Source organism: Salminus brasiliensis, chromosome 5 (assembly GCF_030463535.1).
Source record: "Salminus brasiliensis chromosome 5, fSalBra1.hap2, whole genome shotgun sequence".
In the NCBI taxonomy this organism is placed as follows: Eukaryota; Metazoa; Chordata; class Actinopteri; order Characiformes; family Bryconidae; genus Salminus; species Salminus brasiliensis.
The window spans coordinates 13,805,045-13,819,473 of NC_132882.1; the positions used below are offsets into that span (position 1 = coordinate 13,805,045).

Below are 14,429 nucleotides of genomic sequence, written 5' to 3' on the forward strand. Positions count from 1 at the left end.
TAGATCCTAATAACATGCGTACAAAAAATACAATTTACGTCAAACTAAAAAGTCATGCCCCGCCCACTGGCCACGCCCATCGCGTACAAATATTTAGAAAATGCGTTTGAGGATTCGTCTTGGATATGATTAACATTTCATCAGTGAGGTGGTTAATATTTCTGTACAAAAAAAAAATACATTTATAAGCTATCTGGTTAAGCTGGGTTTCGTTGGTTGGATTTTTGTCCCCTCTGCTCCGCCCCCCAGGTTCCGCCCCGCTGGTGTCGAGCCGGAGCTGATGGTGACGCCGCGTCCCCATGGAGACCGCGCGGAGGGAGAAATGACACACTGGCCCTGAAACACATGGACGGAGTTCGGTACCGGGACTGACCGCTGATACCGGTGAGTACGTGAGGAAAGCGTGGGGTAGCTAGCTACCACATCACTCTGCAGGAGCGCGGTGTGTGTGTGTGTGTGTGTGTGTGTCTTTGTTCGGGGCGTCACGCCTTTAGGCAGAGCGCTCGCCCCCTCTCTCTCTTTCTCTGTAGCTAGCTAACACTCTTTCTGTGAGCGGTTGAGCTGCGCCCTGCTAGCTAGCAAGCAAGCAAGCATACATGCGAGTGAAGTTCGAGCTAGGTGGGTTGTGTGTGTTCAGATAAACCAACAAAAGCACCTGTGTGTGGTGGGGTTTGTCAGCTGAACGCCGGTGTTGAGCAATTTCACATTTCAGCACAGTGTAGGAAGAGCTGGGAGCGATGGTGGCAAATCCAGGTCCAGGAAGTGAAGATCCACCTCAGGATTTTGCTCCAACTGCCTGGGCAGCGCAGCTGCAGCTGCGCTGCCCAGGCAGTTGGAGCAAAATCCTGAGGTGGATCTTCACTTCCTGGACCTGGATTTGCCACAACTGGCTGGGAGTGATTAAGTTAGCCGGCTAACAGTAACTATTAATGAAAGCCTGTTTGTCTGCCCTGTTAAACTTCAACTCTGTGCTTGCTGCTGAACTTAAGGATGGATCTCTCACTCAGTAAAAGCTAGAAAAGCTGGCTTTAAGCTCGTTTTAGGGTTTAGATATAGCTGTTTTTGTTTGAGGAACTCCTAGTGCATAGTGATTTACTAAGCTAGCTAACAGAGAGTTGAGTCGTTTAACCCATCAGTGATGGGAGGGCCATTGTTCTTTTGCACTGGCATCAATTTTGCTGTGAAATGTAATGTGACTTCACTAGAAAATGGTCTGTTCAGGTTTCTGTCATGTATTACACCCCTTATCTGTCCAGGCAAAACTACAGCAAAGGACTTCTCAACATGTGACAGACTAGAGAGCAGAAAAAGCCAGCCAGAGTTATGTAAAGGTATGGGTGCTGTATTAAGCTTACTCACTTAAAAGTGGAAGACCAGAGACAAAAGATAACAAACAAATAATCTGAGTAAAAAAATATTAAAAACATACTAAACTAAGCTATATTTAAACTAAATGCTGACACAAAGATACATGGGGATAGCTGTAGGTACTTTCATTTTACATGGATTCGAATTTGAGTTAGGGCTGGGCGATATGGCTAAAATACTGTATCACGATATTTATATGTTTAGACTTTTTTAGCGATGCAGTAATGAAACCTGCAGCTGATCAGTGTTTATTAAGCACTAACAGTAACCTCAATGTGCTTAGAAGAGCATATTGTTATCATAATAAAAAAAATCAGGATACAATACAGTATCCCATACAGTATATTGCCCAGCTTGAATTTGAATATTTTTTATATGTTTGACAGGAGAAAAATATAAAAATCTTATGCCCTTTAAGGTCTAGATGAAAATGCACAACCTGGAAGAGATGCTCTTTCTGTCTTGGAAATGTAATTGAGTAAAAGTACATGCCTTTAATTTCATAATGCAGATAAAAGTTTGGAATGTTACTCAAGTGTTTTTGCCTTTAATAATGGGAGGGGATTCATTGATATAAATATTTAATATACAGAGTGTCTATACATTTGGTTGACAAGATAATTAGTTAATAATTTGATGTCGCTAAATGGTGAAGCTATCTAAGGTTTTGCTTTGCTTTCAGGAGATTTTGAGTTAGGCCAGCGCCAATACCTCTCAAGTCCAAGAGAACACATATTTTGATATTGATATTTTTATATGTTGCGTGGCTAGTGCCTGTTCAAACTAATCAAAACTCTGAACAACACAAGACTAGGACATGTATTGTGACAATACAGATTTTCTGCACTATAGGTCCAAATGTTTATGGACACCCCTTCTAATGAATGCATTCAGCTACTTTAAGTTGCCCCCATTGTTGCCACAATTGTTCAAATGCGCACACACCTCTTGTCTAGTCCCTATAGAGAAGCATTCCCAATTGAATAGGACTCTGGAGCAGATAAACATGAACTCTATATCTATTGCCAGGCGTGTGCAAGTGGAGTGTTAGCTGGCTTGTAACGTGGATGAAGGAATGTTCCTGTTTCAATTTCAACTCTGTAGACATTTACATTTACATTTACAGCATTTAGCTGACGCTCTTATCCAGAGCGACTTACAAGGTTCCTCGTATCACAGAGGTGGGCCAATGTAGTGTTAGGAGTCTGGCCCAAGGACTCTTATTGGTGTAGCGCAGCATAGTCGCCACAGACTGGGAATCGAACCCTGGTCTCCCACAGGGTGTTGTAACTCAGTGGCAGGTAGTGGTGTTATCTGTTGCGCCACACCACTGTAGTGGCCTTCATATAGAGGCACTTAGTGAAGATGATATACAGAGCGCTAACAGTCTCAGTCCCCTTCAGTTCTTCCATAGAGAAATCTAACAAAAAACATACACTCCAGAACTGTGAGTACAGTGGTAATGTGCCAGTGTTTTGTTACCATTGCACAGCGTTACCTGTGAAAGTAGCTGGGGCTCTTTTCTAGCTCCACTCATACACCCTGGTTCAAAACCAAAATAAGCATAAATACACTCAGTTTTGGGTCACTTGTTAGTGGAAATGATGCCAAAATAAATGACCATGGATTTGTATCTGCATCGTGCCTTACTTTTGCAAAAGCATCATTTGATTCTGTCCGGATCTGTACTGGTGTCGGTTCAGGAAGATTGGAGAAATCAGCTGATGCTCATTGAAGGATTCTAAACTGTCCAGAACATTTGTCAAGGTCATGAGCAGTCTTGTTGTCATGAACGGCCGCTACAAGAAAAGCTTGCCATGCAGGTCCAGTTAATGAGATGCCACAAACAGTATGATGACGATGATGATAATGATGATAATACTACAATTAGCTCCTAAATATCACTCCAGTGGAACATCTGTCACCTTTTGTGTTCCATTCACTCATCCTGTGTTTTAAAGGCAGTGCCCAGCTGATTAGGCCTCAGCTGTGATCCAGGAAGGTGTGTGGTTGAACCGCGCTCTAATCAGGCCGAGCAGGAAGGGCTTGGGCAGGGACGGGTTTCCTTCTACCTGCTGCTCGCGCTTCACGCCGCCTCGCCCCCCCCAGGCCCTGGCCTCCGTTCCGCCGGCCTGTGGAGCTGGAGTGGTGGAATGTTGGAAGCATTGCTCTTGGCACCGAACAGTGAAGTATAACCAATGACGTTAGCTGCCACTATGGGGCAAGGGGTGGCTTCCTCCACTAAACGCCTGCGAACTCCTGATTTATTAGGAAAATGTGAGCAGGGTGGCTGGAGCTTTGGACGTAAACAGAATTGGTATATGGTTGAGGATAATAGTGGTGGTAGGGGAGCACATGTGTGAGCACATGAGTGTGTGTTCACTACCAGATGGGTTAAATGCGGAGGACACATTTCGCTGTAACAGTGTACACTGTACAGTGACAAATACGTGCACCTTTACCTAAATCTTTTTACAGCGATGCTTGCACTAAATATTATTGGTAGATCTTTTTCTATTGTGAACTTTCTATGCCGTAGGCTAGGAGGACGGAGGATTGATATGAAGGGATTGCAAATCCCTAAAAACACTGAACCTCAAAATTCTACAAGAAATATGCTATTTTGATGCGTTTCTAAAAACTGTAATTTTAGACCGTTTCTATTGGTTTATTTGCCATGATGTGTTCACAAAATACAAAAAGAACAAATGGAAAATACCCGTTTTACTGATTTTATGATCAGTGATTTTATGATCATTGTAGGATTAAAATTTGTTTAAAATAAAGCATTATAACAGGCAGACTCTGACATCAAAGATGACTTCACCATATGGTTTATTAACCATTCCAACCATCCCCTTAAGAAAGCACTGCTAGGCATTGCAGTGCATGAATGTTACTAAGTGCTCTATAATAGCATAAGCGGTCATGGTGCCCTGAGCAAGGTCTTCCTATAATTGGGCCGGCCAGTCACAGGGTCACCCTGTTTGACTTTCCCCTGCCAGGCAGGTCCTGAAATGATTAGAGTTTGTACTGTGGTAAATGAAATAGTTAAGCTCAGCTTTGATTCCCCAAAGAGCCGTTTTCCACGCTCCCCAAAACTGGCATTTAAGATCACTAATTGAATACAGATATCACAGCAAGCAAACTCTGCAATACGCACGCACACACTGAGGCAGGAAGCACATTGTTTTGAATGGGAAAATTTTTGTGGGGTGTGAATAGGTAGCTGGTTCATTTAGCGAGAGCTGCTTACACTATGCATCTGCTGTACCCAGTGTGTGTCTGATCTTCTGCTCTGAGAGATGGCTGAGGTTCACCTTGACTTTTTGATGAATAAACATAGAAAGGTCTTCTTCATGGATCGTCTGCGGGGTAAGGTTATATTTTGTTCGTTTTTGGGAATAGCCACTCACTCAGCCGCTCCAATAAGAGACACTGAGTAATAAGAGCATACATAGTTAAGTTATTTCTCTCTCTTTTTGTTTGCATCTCTGTATAAATCTTGTTTCATCAAATGTTGTCTGCTGCTGCACACTTAATGGAGAATCGCTATGCTGTCAAGTGATGCCTGATCTTTAGTAATATACCCACAATATAAACACTAGCCATTTCTTGTTGGCATGGCTGAGATGTAGATACATATTGAAGAAGTCACAGAAGTTTGCTGTGGGCAAGCTTGACATTAACCTGATAATCCCTTTTAATGTTCTGTAATAGTCGACTGAATAACTGCTGTACCAGAGTGCGTTGTGGCTATGCGGTTTAAAATGGCTGTAAGCTGCACTCAGCCTAATAATCACTGAAATTCACAATCACTGAAAGTAATCAAACAAATTTCATTGTTGTCATAATCGCACAGCCATTATTTTTTTCTAATGTTCTCTCTCTCTCACACACACACACACACACATTTATTTTCCAGTGATTTTAATGGAGATAGGACTGTAGTTCAAATGACTGCAGAGGTGGTATGTATGTGTGTGTGAGAGAGAAATTGTGAAAGAAGAGAGTGAGAAAGGGATGAAATGCATTTATATAAGTAAGATAGCAGGTGAGAAATGTCAGTAGAGAGTCCTTAAATATTAAAGTAATAGAACAGTCTATTTTAGTATAATTTATACTATCCATTATATACTATCATTTATCCATTATATTCTGTCTGATGTTTAGATGAATGGAGCTTTCACACCTACCTTGAATCACAACTAAATCTGAAAGAAAGAAAAAATAGGCTTAAGTTGTCTGATTCTAATATTCTAACATTTTGCATGACAACCCCATCTTGCATCCTAAGCCCCCTATCTCTCTCCCTCTACCTTAGCCAACCTTATGTGCTATCTAATTTGTCTGCTGCCTTCCGCTTGCATTGGTTAGATAGCAACGGTGCTTGCGAGTATATCTACACTAAGGGATGTGGTGGTCTCGAAATGAGGTGTGTTCTGGTATCTCTACAACGGAAAACACAGGTGCGCCACTGACCGAAACAACCTAGGCAGACGTCATCAGTGAGAAGTTCATTGCTATCTTGGCAATGGAATTGTCATTGAATTGCGTAAGCTCCCGCTTGTTACACATACAGAATTAAATAAACAGAATATAAAATAAGATACCTTTTATTCTAGAGACAAGGCGCTCCACCGCTGCAGCAAGCCTTCCCAGATTGTGCATGATGCGCCATTGAAATAGCAATCTGCCAATGTCAGACCACACCTGGCTCTTAAAGGGAATGGCAAGGACACGCCCTAAATCAAGTTGCGCGATGCACAGTTGACAGCTCGCCTAAAGATTGCTAAAATAGCCTTCAGATTTTCAGCCTGCTACACCACTAATACAAAGTTAAAGGCTGCAGGGGCTACAAACTATGAAAAAAAGTCATTTCATAATGCAACACAAGCGCAAGCTGCATTCTGAGTATTGCCGCAAGGGGCGCTACAACGACAGCCAATTTGTCTTGTACTACCGGTAAGCTTTTTTTCCAGTCAACTTTCATGGCATGAGCATAAGGGTTCTACAAGAGTCCAGTCTAGATACAGTAGTTAGCCTTAATGTGATGATTCCTTTAAGAAGTATACACATGAAATGCTGGTGTGGCCGGGGTGGTTCCAAACGAGAGATGCACATGAGCTAGCTTTGCTAACTGAGTGTTTGATTTAGACTTTGCTGGCTAATTTTCTTTGACTGAAACACAGTAGATGGTGGTAAAGTTTTGGTATTTGTGATTACCAAGGCACTACCAAGCATCTACGCCGATCAAGGTACATGTATATTGTATAAGAGCAAGATAACCCTAATAAAAAATCAGTCATGAATTAATGTTCCCTGGGGCTTTAACTATGTAGCCCATTAAGAGGATTAAACTTATATTAATTTCATTCCACAGCTACAAGAACAGGGAAATCAATATGGACACTAATGGACTCTTATTGATTAGTAGACTGCTACTGGTGAGCTACAGTATTTATACATCAAAATAATTAATAATAGGAATAGTAATTGTTGATGTTAATACCAAGACTGCATGGGGAAAACTCCATTAGCTTTCCAAAATGTTCCCACTTCTGTAGACCATGTAGATAATGTACTATATGGTAGATGGATGCCTTTAGGGATGAGCAAGACTGGTTCAGCTGTATCCAGTGAAGTTTTTGCCTGTGTTGATGGACATCCATGGATAACCCTGGAGACGTGATGAGCGCAGGCCCACCAAGCGATCAACTGAGCACATATGAGAGAGTTAGCAAACCCAGTGTCAAGCACTTAGAGACACAATGAAGGGAAATGCTTCCTGTGGGGATTCCGCCAAGTTCCGCTATCAGCGGGTCATTCCCATTGTGGGAATTGCCCTCTCCAAGCATCATTTGCATTCATCTTAAAGTAGAGCTCCAAGCTCTATCTTTAAGATAAACACAGGGATTCACAGGGGTATTGGGAGCCCCCCAGAGCACCAGTTAGGATTACAGCTCTCATAACTGAAGAGAATGGGGGAAACATCTTAACTTAACATTTTGGTCCACATCATTTTATTAAAAGGTGGGGTGATCCTGGAATAGGATGAGGTTGTGTATGTGGAACCCCTGTGTGGTCACACGCAAAGAGTCAACTGCAAACCAATATGTAGAAAGTAAAGTGATCTTTTTGACTGTCTTCATTTGTGTCCAAACAGTTTATTATGAATCAGTCTGAAGTCAAAACAAATAGCTTTGATTGGGCAGCAGATGCAAGGGCCAAGAAGGGAACCATTGGGGGAACTCCTGAAAAAGGCTGTTTAAAATTTGTCCAGCCAGTGTGTTTGGATGCACGTAGACCAGCTAGATCAGTAGGACTGACAGGGAGTGACATGCTGTAGATGTCAGTTACTCAGCACTTAAACCTGTCTGCTCATCGGCTGGGTTATGGCAGAAGAGAGCTCTAAAAAAGAGAGACCCTATTCAAAAACTCTTTGCCGTTTTCTTAGTGGTTGCTTTTCATTTCTGTGTGCAAGGTTGCAAAGGTTTTGTGGAAACATGTCTCATTAGAACACCTTTTTAAAATAGTTTTCTTTGCAAAAACTGCAATACAAATATAAAATCATTTTATAATAATATATATAAAATGTGTTTGTAATATGCTCATTCTTTAGTGATATATCATGTTTAAATAGATTTGAGCTAATCTACAGTTATTTATCATTACACAATTGACAGCTCTTACACAGTTTTGTCCAGTGTGATTGTGAAAAGATGGTCCTTACAAAAGTAATCAGCTGTGTTTGCAGTGTGGAGGTCGGAGGTGGAGGTGAGGACACTTGGGAGGAACTTGAAGAACCAAACTGCCCGTTTCTGTGCTCAGTGAAACGTAAATGCAGGCCAATATTCAGCCATCTCAAATTGAGTTTTGACAGCATATGTTTACTATTATTGCTGTACAGTGTACTTCTAGGGGTTAGCCTAAGGAGTGAGGGTGGTTTGTATTTACACACCTTGTGTGCAAGGACAGGCGAAAATGTTTCAGCCCAGGTTTGAGTGGCAGAAGGCAGATGGGCCTGACACTGGACTCCAGCTATCTGAAGGAGAAGGGTCAGCAGTAGTAGGACACTTTTTCTTAAAGGTGCATTTAAAGGGTTCATTGTGTTTAGTGCATTACATTTTTGTATTTAAATGATCAAATTCCAGTTTCTAGCTAGGAAGTCCTATCCCATGATGTTACCAGTGCTGGGTGGGTGAAGCCAAACGCATGCTTTCTTTGAGACACATGAAGCCGGCAAACCACTTCTTTTCTATCTGTTGTGAATGCCACATCATTGGACAGCTAAACATGCTTGGACAGAACACTAACTGCAAGTAATGGGGAGCAACCGTGGCCTAACTCTGGGGCATCCTTGGCTTAGTGGTTAGAGAAGTACTTCATTTTTAGAAGTACTTCATATGCTGATATCTAATTTCTATCTGTACGTTTGCTTTCTACTGCACAGGACAGTTCATGGTGGCTCTGCTCCATACTCCTGATGTGCTTTGTTGGGTGTTGGAAAGTGCTCAGCTTAGTCTCGCTTGGCCCTTTCTGAGGTCTGGGGAAGTTCCATTAAAAGAGCTTGGTGATGCATGCGATTAGGACATAGTAGAGTACAGTCAGCACATCCCCTTCTTTTCATTGTGCCTTGTCCTTGGCATTATGCAAAGCAAGCACACCTGTAGGGCTTCCTGCAACTGGATTCAAGTACGTTGATGCATCGTTGATTTTAATTTGGGTCTCCACCCACCTTCAGGTCAAACTGGTAAGAGATATATCTCAGGCTTAGGAACAACAGGAGATGTTCAGTGGATGGGGCGACCTGGCATGTGGTCTAAAGTTTGTTAATTCTTGTATATAATTCAGTTGGAAGTTCAAGAAATCTATGTTCTGAATTTTATATTCAATCCCTGCTGCTTCCTCAAAGGCTTAAAATGCGCCATGCAAAGCAGGCCTCTTTCCTTGCTTATCTGCCTCGTATTGCTTTACAAGGCAAAATTAGCAGACCTTGCGGCTTCCCCTCTGCTCAGCCTAGTTAACCACCCTGCCTCTGTCTGTGACACTAGGCTTTGGATGGGCTCAGCTGGAAAAACACATGGTTTGTATGGCCCTATTTTTGGAAACGTGTATTTCCTCAACGGGGCTCCCCAGTCTTAAGGGGAAAAAAAACATTAACGGGGAAATCCACATCAACAGGAGTTGCTCTGTGGGAAAAGTGACTGATGTTTACTTTGAGAGAGACTGGTACTGTTTTGGATGTAAAGCTATTTAAATTCACTTATTAAAGGTTGAATTTGGCTTCAACACACTTTGCTTTAGCCAATGCTTTTTAAGTAAAGCTATTGTGTGCAAGTTGGTTGAGGTTTAAAGTTAAATGCAAATGCATGTTCTGTTTTTTAAAAAATGGACTGACCTGACCTGTTCTAGAAGCTGCTGGACTGATTTGTGCTTAGCTGTGTCATATGATGGTAGAGACAGGATGACCTCACTGTTCATGCAGGGATTACATTAGTCATACTTCCATTCTGCTTTGAGGGACATCAGGTACAGCGGGTCGAAAGGGATAAGGATGAAGGCCACTCTTGGGTGGCTATTTTGAGGCGAGCAAGCTAGAGGTATGTTAATTGGTTATATTTAGCCAGGAAAAGCAGACTTAAAGCAACATTTATGTAGCATTTTTACCTTAACATGACAACATCCAAATCATTATAATGCCCCACTCATTTGCAATATGGAGAATAGTGCCTCTGCCGTTGCTACTCCGGGCTCGGTAAGCTGCTAACTGCAGTATGTAACTTTGGAGAAGCGAGGAGGATAACACTTACAGGAACTGTGTGACGGTTCATAGCCCAAGTCATATTCGTCTAAAATTCAATATTAATGTATCAGGTCGGTTCACGTGCTTCTTTTTTGTCAGTAACTGTTCTGTATCGCTCAGCTTGTCCAGAAAAACATGTTCCTTAGGGGTGGCTCACAGCGCAAATTATACTTCCCAACTAAAGGGGGAGTCCAATAAATCAAGAAATGGCAATTTTCTGCAGTGTTGCTTTAATGTTGATATTATATGTGCTTTTCAAGTCTCCAGCTGTTTGGCAACATCTGCCAGCTGTGATGTTTATTGCCAGGCCCATTCAACACATTGAAGTTGCAACTTGCCTAAATAAACTCTGATGCTGTAGTGCATCACTGTCTGTAGGATTGGTTTACATGCATTAGCCAGGTCGCTGAAAGCATTCGACTCTGCTCCTGAGGTCTGTTTGTGGCTTCTTGATGAAACAGATTGTTAACGTGACAGAACATTAACATAGTCTCAGTGTGTTCAGCTTGAGCCACTTTCAGAATAAATGCATTAGAGATCCCATGTCCGCAGCTCCTTTACAAGCAATGTTTTGGGGATAGCATAGCGTGTGGTCCCCCTTAGTCTGAAGATGGAGTTTCCAGGGAAATGTTGAGAGCACTAACATTTGCAAGACCTCTGTGTACCCTCACGGTGTGTCCCCCTTTTTATTTAGTCGCTGTGAGCTGGAGCAACACGCTGCTTGCATACTTTTAAAGGTTGTCACCATCACTCATTTTTACTAGCAGACTTTGAAATAGCTTGACACTTGAAGCAGAGGAAAGACCAGTCCACCGGTAGGCTAATTAAATCAGAAAATCTGTAAGCCCTGCTCCATTTTCAGACGTGGGTAATGTGAATATCAATACTGACAGATTGTGGTTTTGGCTGAACATCATCAGAGACTAGAATAGAGACATTGGTGCGTACACAGTGGTACATAAATGTGTGCACTTCTCCTATTTCATGCTGTGGTGTTCTGCTTAGAGTTTGGTGTATTTTCATGTGCCCATTTTGGAGAAACCGACAGTAGTAAGCATAAACACTGGTTTTACTGTTTATGCACATGTGGTTAAAAGTGGCAACACATGCACATGCACATTTTTTGCACATGCATGTGTATCTTATGTCTCTTACTGTACTTTCAGCCAGCTGGTTTGTTTTTAGTATGTATGTGAGAAACAGTGGGCAGTGAGAGGAAACAAATGTGTCAAATTCAAATACAGGCAAAGTATTCACAGTATTCAGTGTAATGCTTGCAGCCGTCATAAGCTTTCACAGCCATGTAACAGTGTTAATACTGGCCTCTGCTGTATGTAGTTTTCTTAATTGTTTTAGAAATGACCCGTTAATCACAGGTGCAGTTGCTGTTGTATGTATGTAGGTGAAGGGTGAGTGCTTGAACCTGTGCACTTTTAAGTGAATAGGGTCATGTGATGAGGATTTTGATCCCGTTATTTCCCAGATCTGGTGATGGCACGTTGCACAGTTCACGGTACTCTGCACACCTGCATCAGCTCACCAGCTAATTAATTAGGTCTTAATGGGTCTTAAATGGGTTGTGTTGCAGTGCAGGGACCCTTGTGTCTCATCATGTTATTTAAATATGCGTAATTTGAAGTGCCTCCAAGCACAGAGTAGCCTTTCAAACCCGGCGACGTGCTATCCCGACTTTTTGGGAATCCAAATACTCAAATGTCAAACCGTATTGAGTTACACAGCCATTAACTACGTCTACTTAATCACTTTCACACAGATAATTATTTAATCCTGTCTTAAATGTGGCGCTCACCAAAGGCAGCCTTCACATTTTTAGAGGATACTCCTGTTTCAAAACAAGTCTTCTGGGCTCGCCATGTCCCATCCCTGGGTTATCTAAATCACAGAGGCTCTCTTCATTTCACCCCTTGCTAAATTTATTAGGTGGCAGCTGGTGAAGGGTAAATTTAGATCACAGGTGGCCCTGATAGCCTTGGTGTCCTGCAGCTCAGCAACACAGTCAAGTGCTCTGTAGAAACGTGATGGAACAATGCAGGGCCAGGCCTCTGCTCTCCTCCCTGTCAAACGCAGCTTCAGCTCCACAAGCACGAGTGCTCTTGTAGACCTATTGAATCGTCCAGCACTTCCATCTCTCCTTTGAGTGCCCTCGAAGAGTTGCCAAGTAGAATAAATGATGGGTGCATTTGTTCCTGTTGGAGAAGCATGTTATGTGCTGGAAAAAGGTAGCATGCTTATCTGCTGACTTCAGTGGCCCACTGGAAACTGTGATCCATTTTAATGAAGCGAACATTTCTGGTATTTTTGGAAAGCTGGCATCTCTTTCAATTCCACGTTGTTGCTGTTTAGTTAGAGTGATATAATGCTATTTGCTGGCTGTGTTGTCGGAAGAGCACGAGGGAGTGCCTGCAGGGTGGTCATGTGATGTAATGTGAAAAAGGGGAACTCCTTTTCTGCTCATCTCATCTTGAACAAGTGCTGATTGCAGCTGCCTTCCAATAACCTCTGTATTAGGTCTAGAAGTCTGTCTAATGGGAAGTAGAAGGCTTGACTGGTATGCAGCCCACTCAAGTGGTAAATGGTAAGCAGTTCTAGCTATTTCACATAGATAGAAATCATGTACTTTTCTGGTAAAGATAAAAAGGAAGCCTTTGAAGTACTTCATATTATTATTATTATAAAACATTTAAACATGTCTTTTTAAAATATGCCTGTCAGGGTCGGTATGAATGCTTGAGTCATTTTTAATATTTGTCATTTTGTGAACTTTATGTTTTGTGAACACGTTATGGCTCATTATACAACTGTGTTTATGGTATAAATATTCAAGAATAATTAACCAGTATGACACTGCTGTGGTAAATTTTCTGATATCACCTGTATGGGAATTTCGGTGTTATGTTGCACGTTGGACCGGTCAAGAAAGCCTGCCTCTAGCTTACTGACTGCAGAGCTGATTAGTGTGGCCTAGTTCAACTAAACCATGTACTTTTACTGATACAAATAAACATACACACAATAAAAGAGTTAATATACAGGTTACCATTATGTATATACAAGAATACAGTTAGTAGGTCTGGTTGCTGACTTTTCTGTGCACTTCAGTCACTTTATGGATTTAATTGTACTTATAAAATGTGTTTGTTTGCTGGTTTGGTTTTGTGTGTAAGGGCATTTATCTCTACCTCTAGCTCTGTTGGTATTAGTTGAACCTCAGTGGTCTAATGTGCTACCACTATGGCCAAGAGGGGCCACAAGTTCAAATCCTGAGCCATTAGGCTATGCCATCAGTAGCCAAGTCCAAGAGAGCACAACTGGCCATGCTCTCTACATGGTGCTTTCTCCCTTCATTGCTCTTTAGCGTCGGTTAGCTGGTGTGGGGAAGCTGTAGGTCCGGCGCTTTTCTCCAGACGTGTTGGCTGCACTGCCAGCTGGTTGAAAATGGCAGTGTCTGGCTTCGTATGTAGTGAATTCTGGAGTTGGTGTTTACTCTGAACACTGAATAAAATTCTCAAAATTAATTACATCTTAATCTGGGCTGTAAATTACAGCACAGGCTGTCTGGGATAACTAAGCCAAAGACAGCCTGTTTAAACAGGCCGTATTTGATCTGATTCTCAGTAATGGGTACACAGATCTTTCTAGCGTGTAAACAGTTGACTGTGCATTCTAGAAGTGTTGAGAGGTGCGTAGATGGTTCAGTCTGGCTTCTTGAGCTTCTTATCTGTCTCACATCCCCGATTAGGACTGGATGTATGCTTGTGTCCTCCTTACCCACTTTCTCTAAAGGCCTCTCCATGCCAGCCTTCACGTGGCTAATCTCTCAGTGTAAACATGTTTGGTTTGTGGTCATTTTACTGTTACTCCACCTGTGCACTGTTTATTTTGGCCTGAATTATTATGAATGAGATTTTTTGTGTACGAGCAAGTGTCTTTGTAGAGAGTGCAATAGTGCACCATGATTTATTTTATATATAACGTAATATATATTTTTTTCATGGTTCTCTTTTAAGTATAATGTTCCCATTCCTGTTTATACCAGGATATCTGATTCAGTGAATACATGTACAGTATTAAATCTTTGTATTTAATTGGTTTTCTGTTTACAAAGTGAATAACTATTATTATGCATATCATAACATCATCTCATAACATCTGATGTTTTGTTTTCCAAAGCAGTTTTATCAGACCATTAAATGCCAGGTTTGGTTTCTTGCTTTGAAGAAAGTGGTTGGTCAGA

The 14,429-nt window shown here is 41.8% G+C and overlaps 1 protein-coding gene across 3 annotated transcripts in view; it reads left to right on the top strand.

Annotated features, from left to right (window-relative positions):
* The first annotated feature begins 282 nt into the window (after positions 1-282).
* The window catches only part of ptp4a3b (protein tyrosine phosphatase 4A3b), a 28,063-nt gene continuing 13,916 nt past the window's right edge, over positions 283-14,429 (top strand). Inside the window, exons 1-2 of one of the 3 annotated variants that reach the window (XM_072678749.1) lie at positions 283-384; positions 1,257-1,331. The gene's annotated coding sequence lies outside the window, so the exon portion shown is untranslated. Of the gene's footprint in view, positions 385-1,256; positions 1,332-12,730; positions 12,771-14,429 lie in introns of those variants that run through there. The other 2 variants (XM_072678748.1, XM_072678750.1) reach the window with 2 other exon arrangements.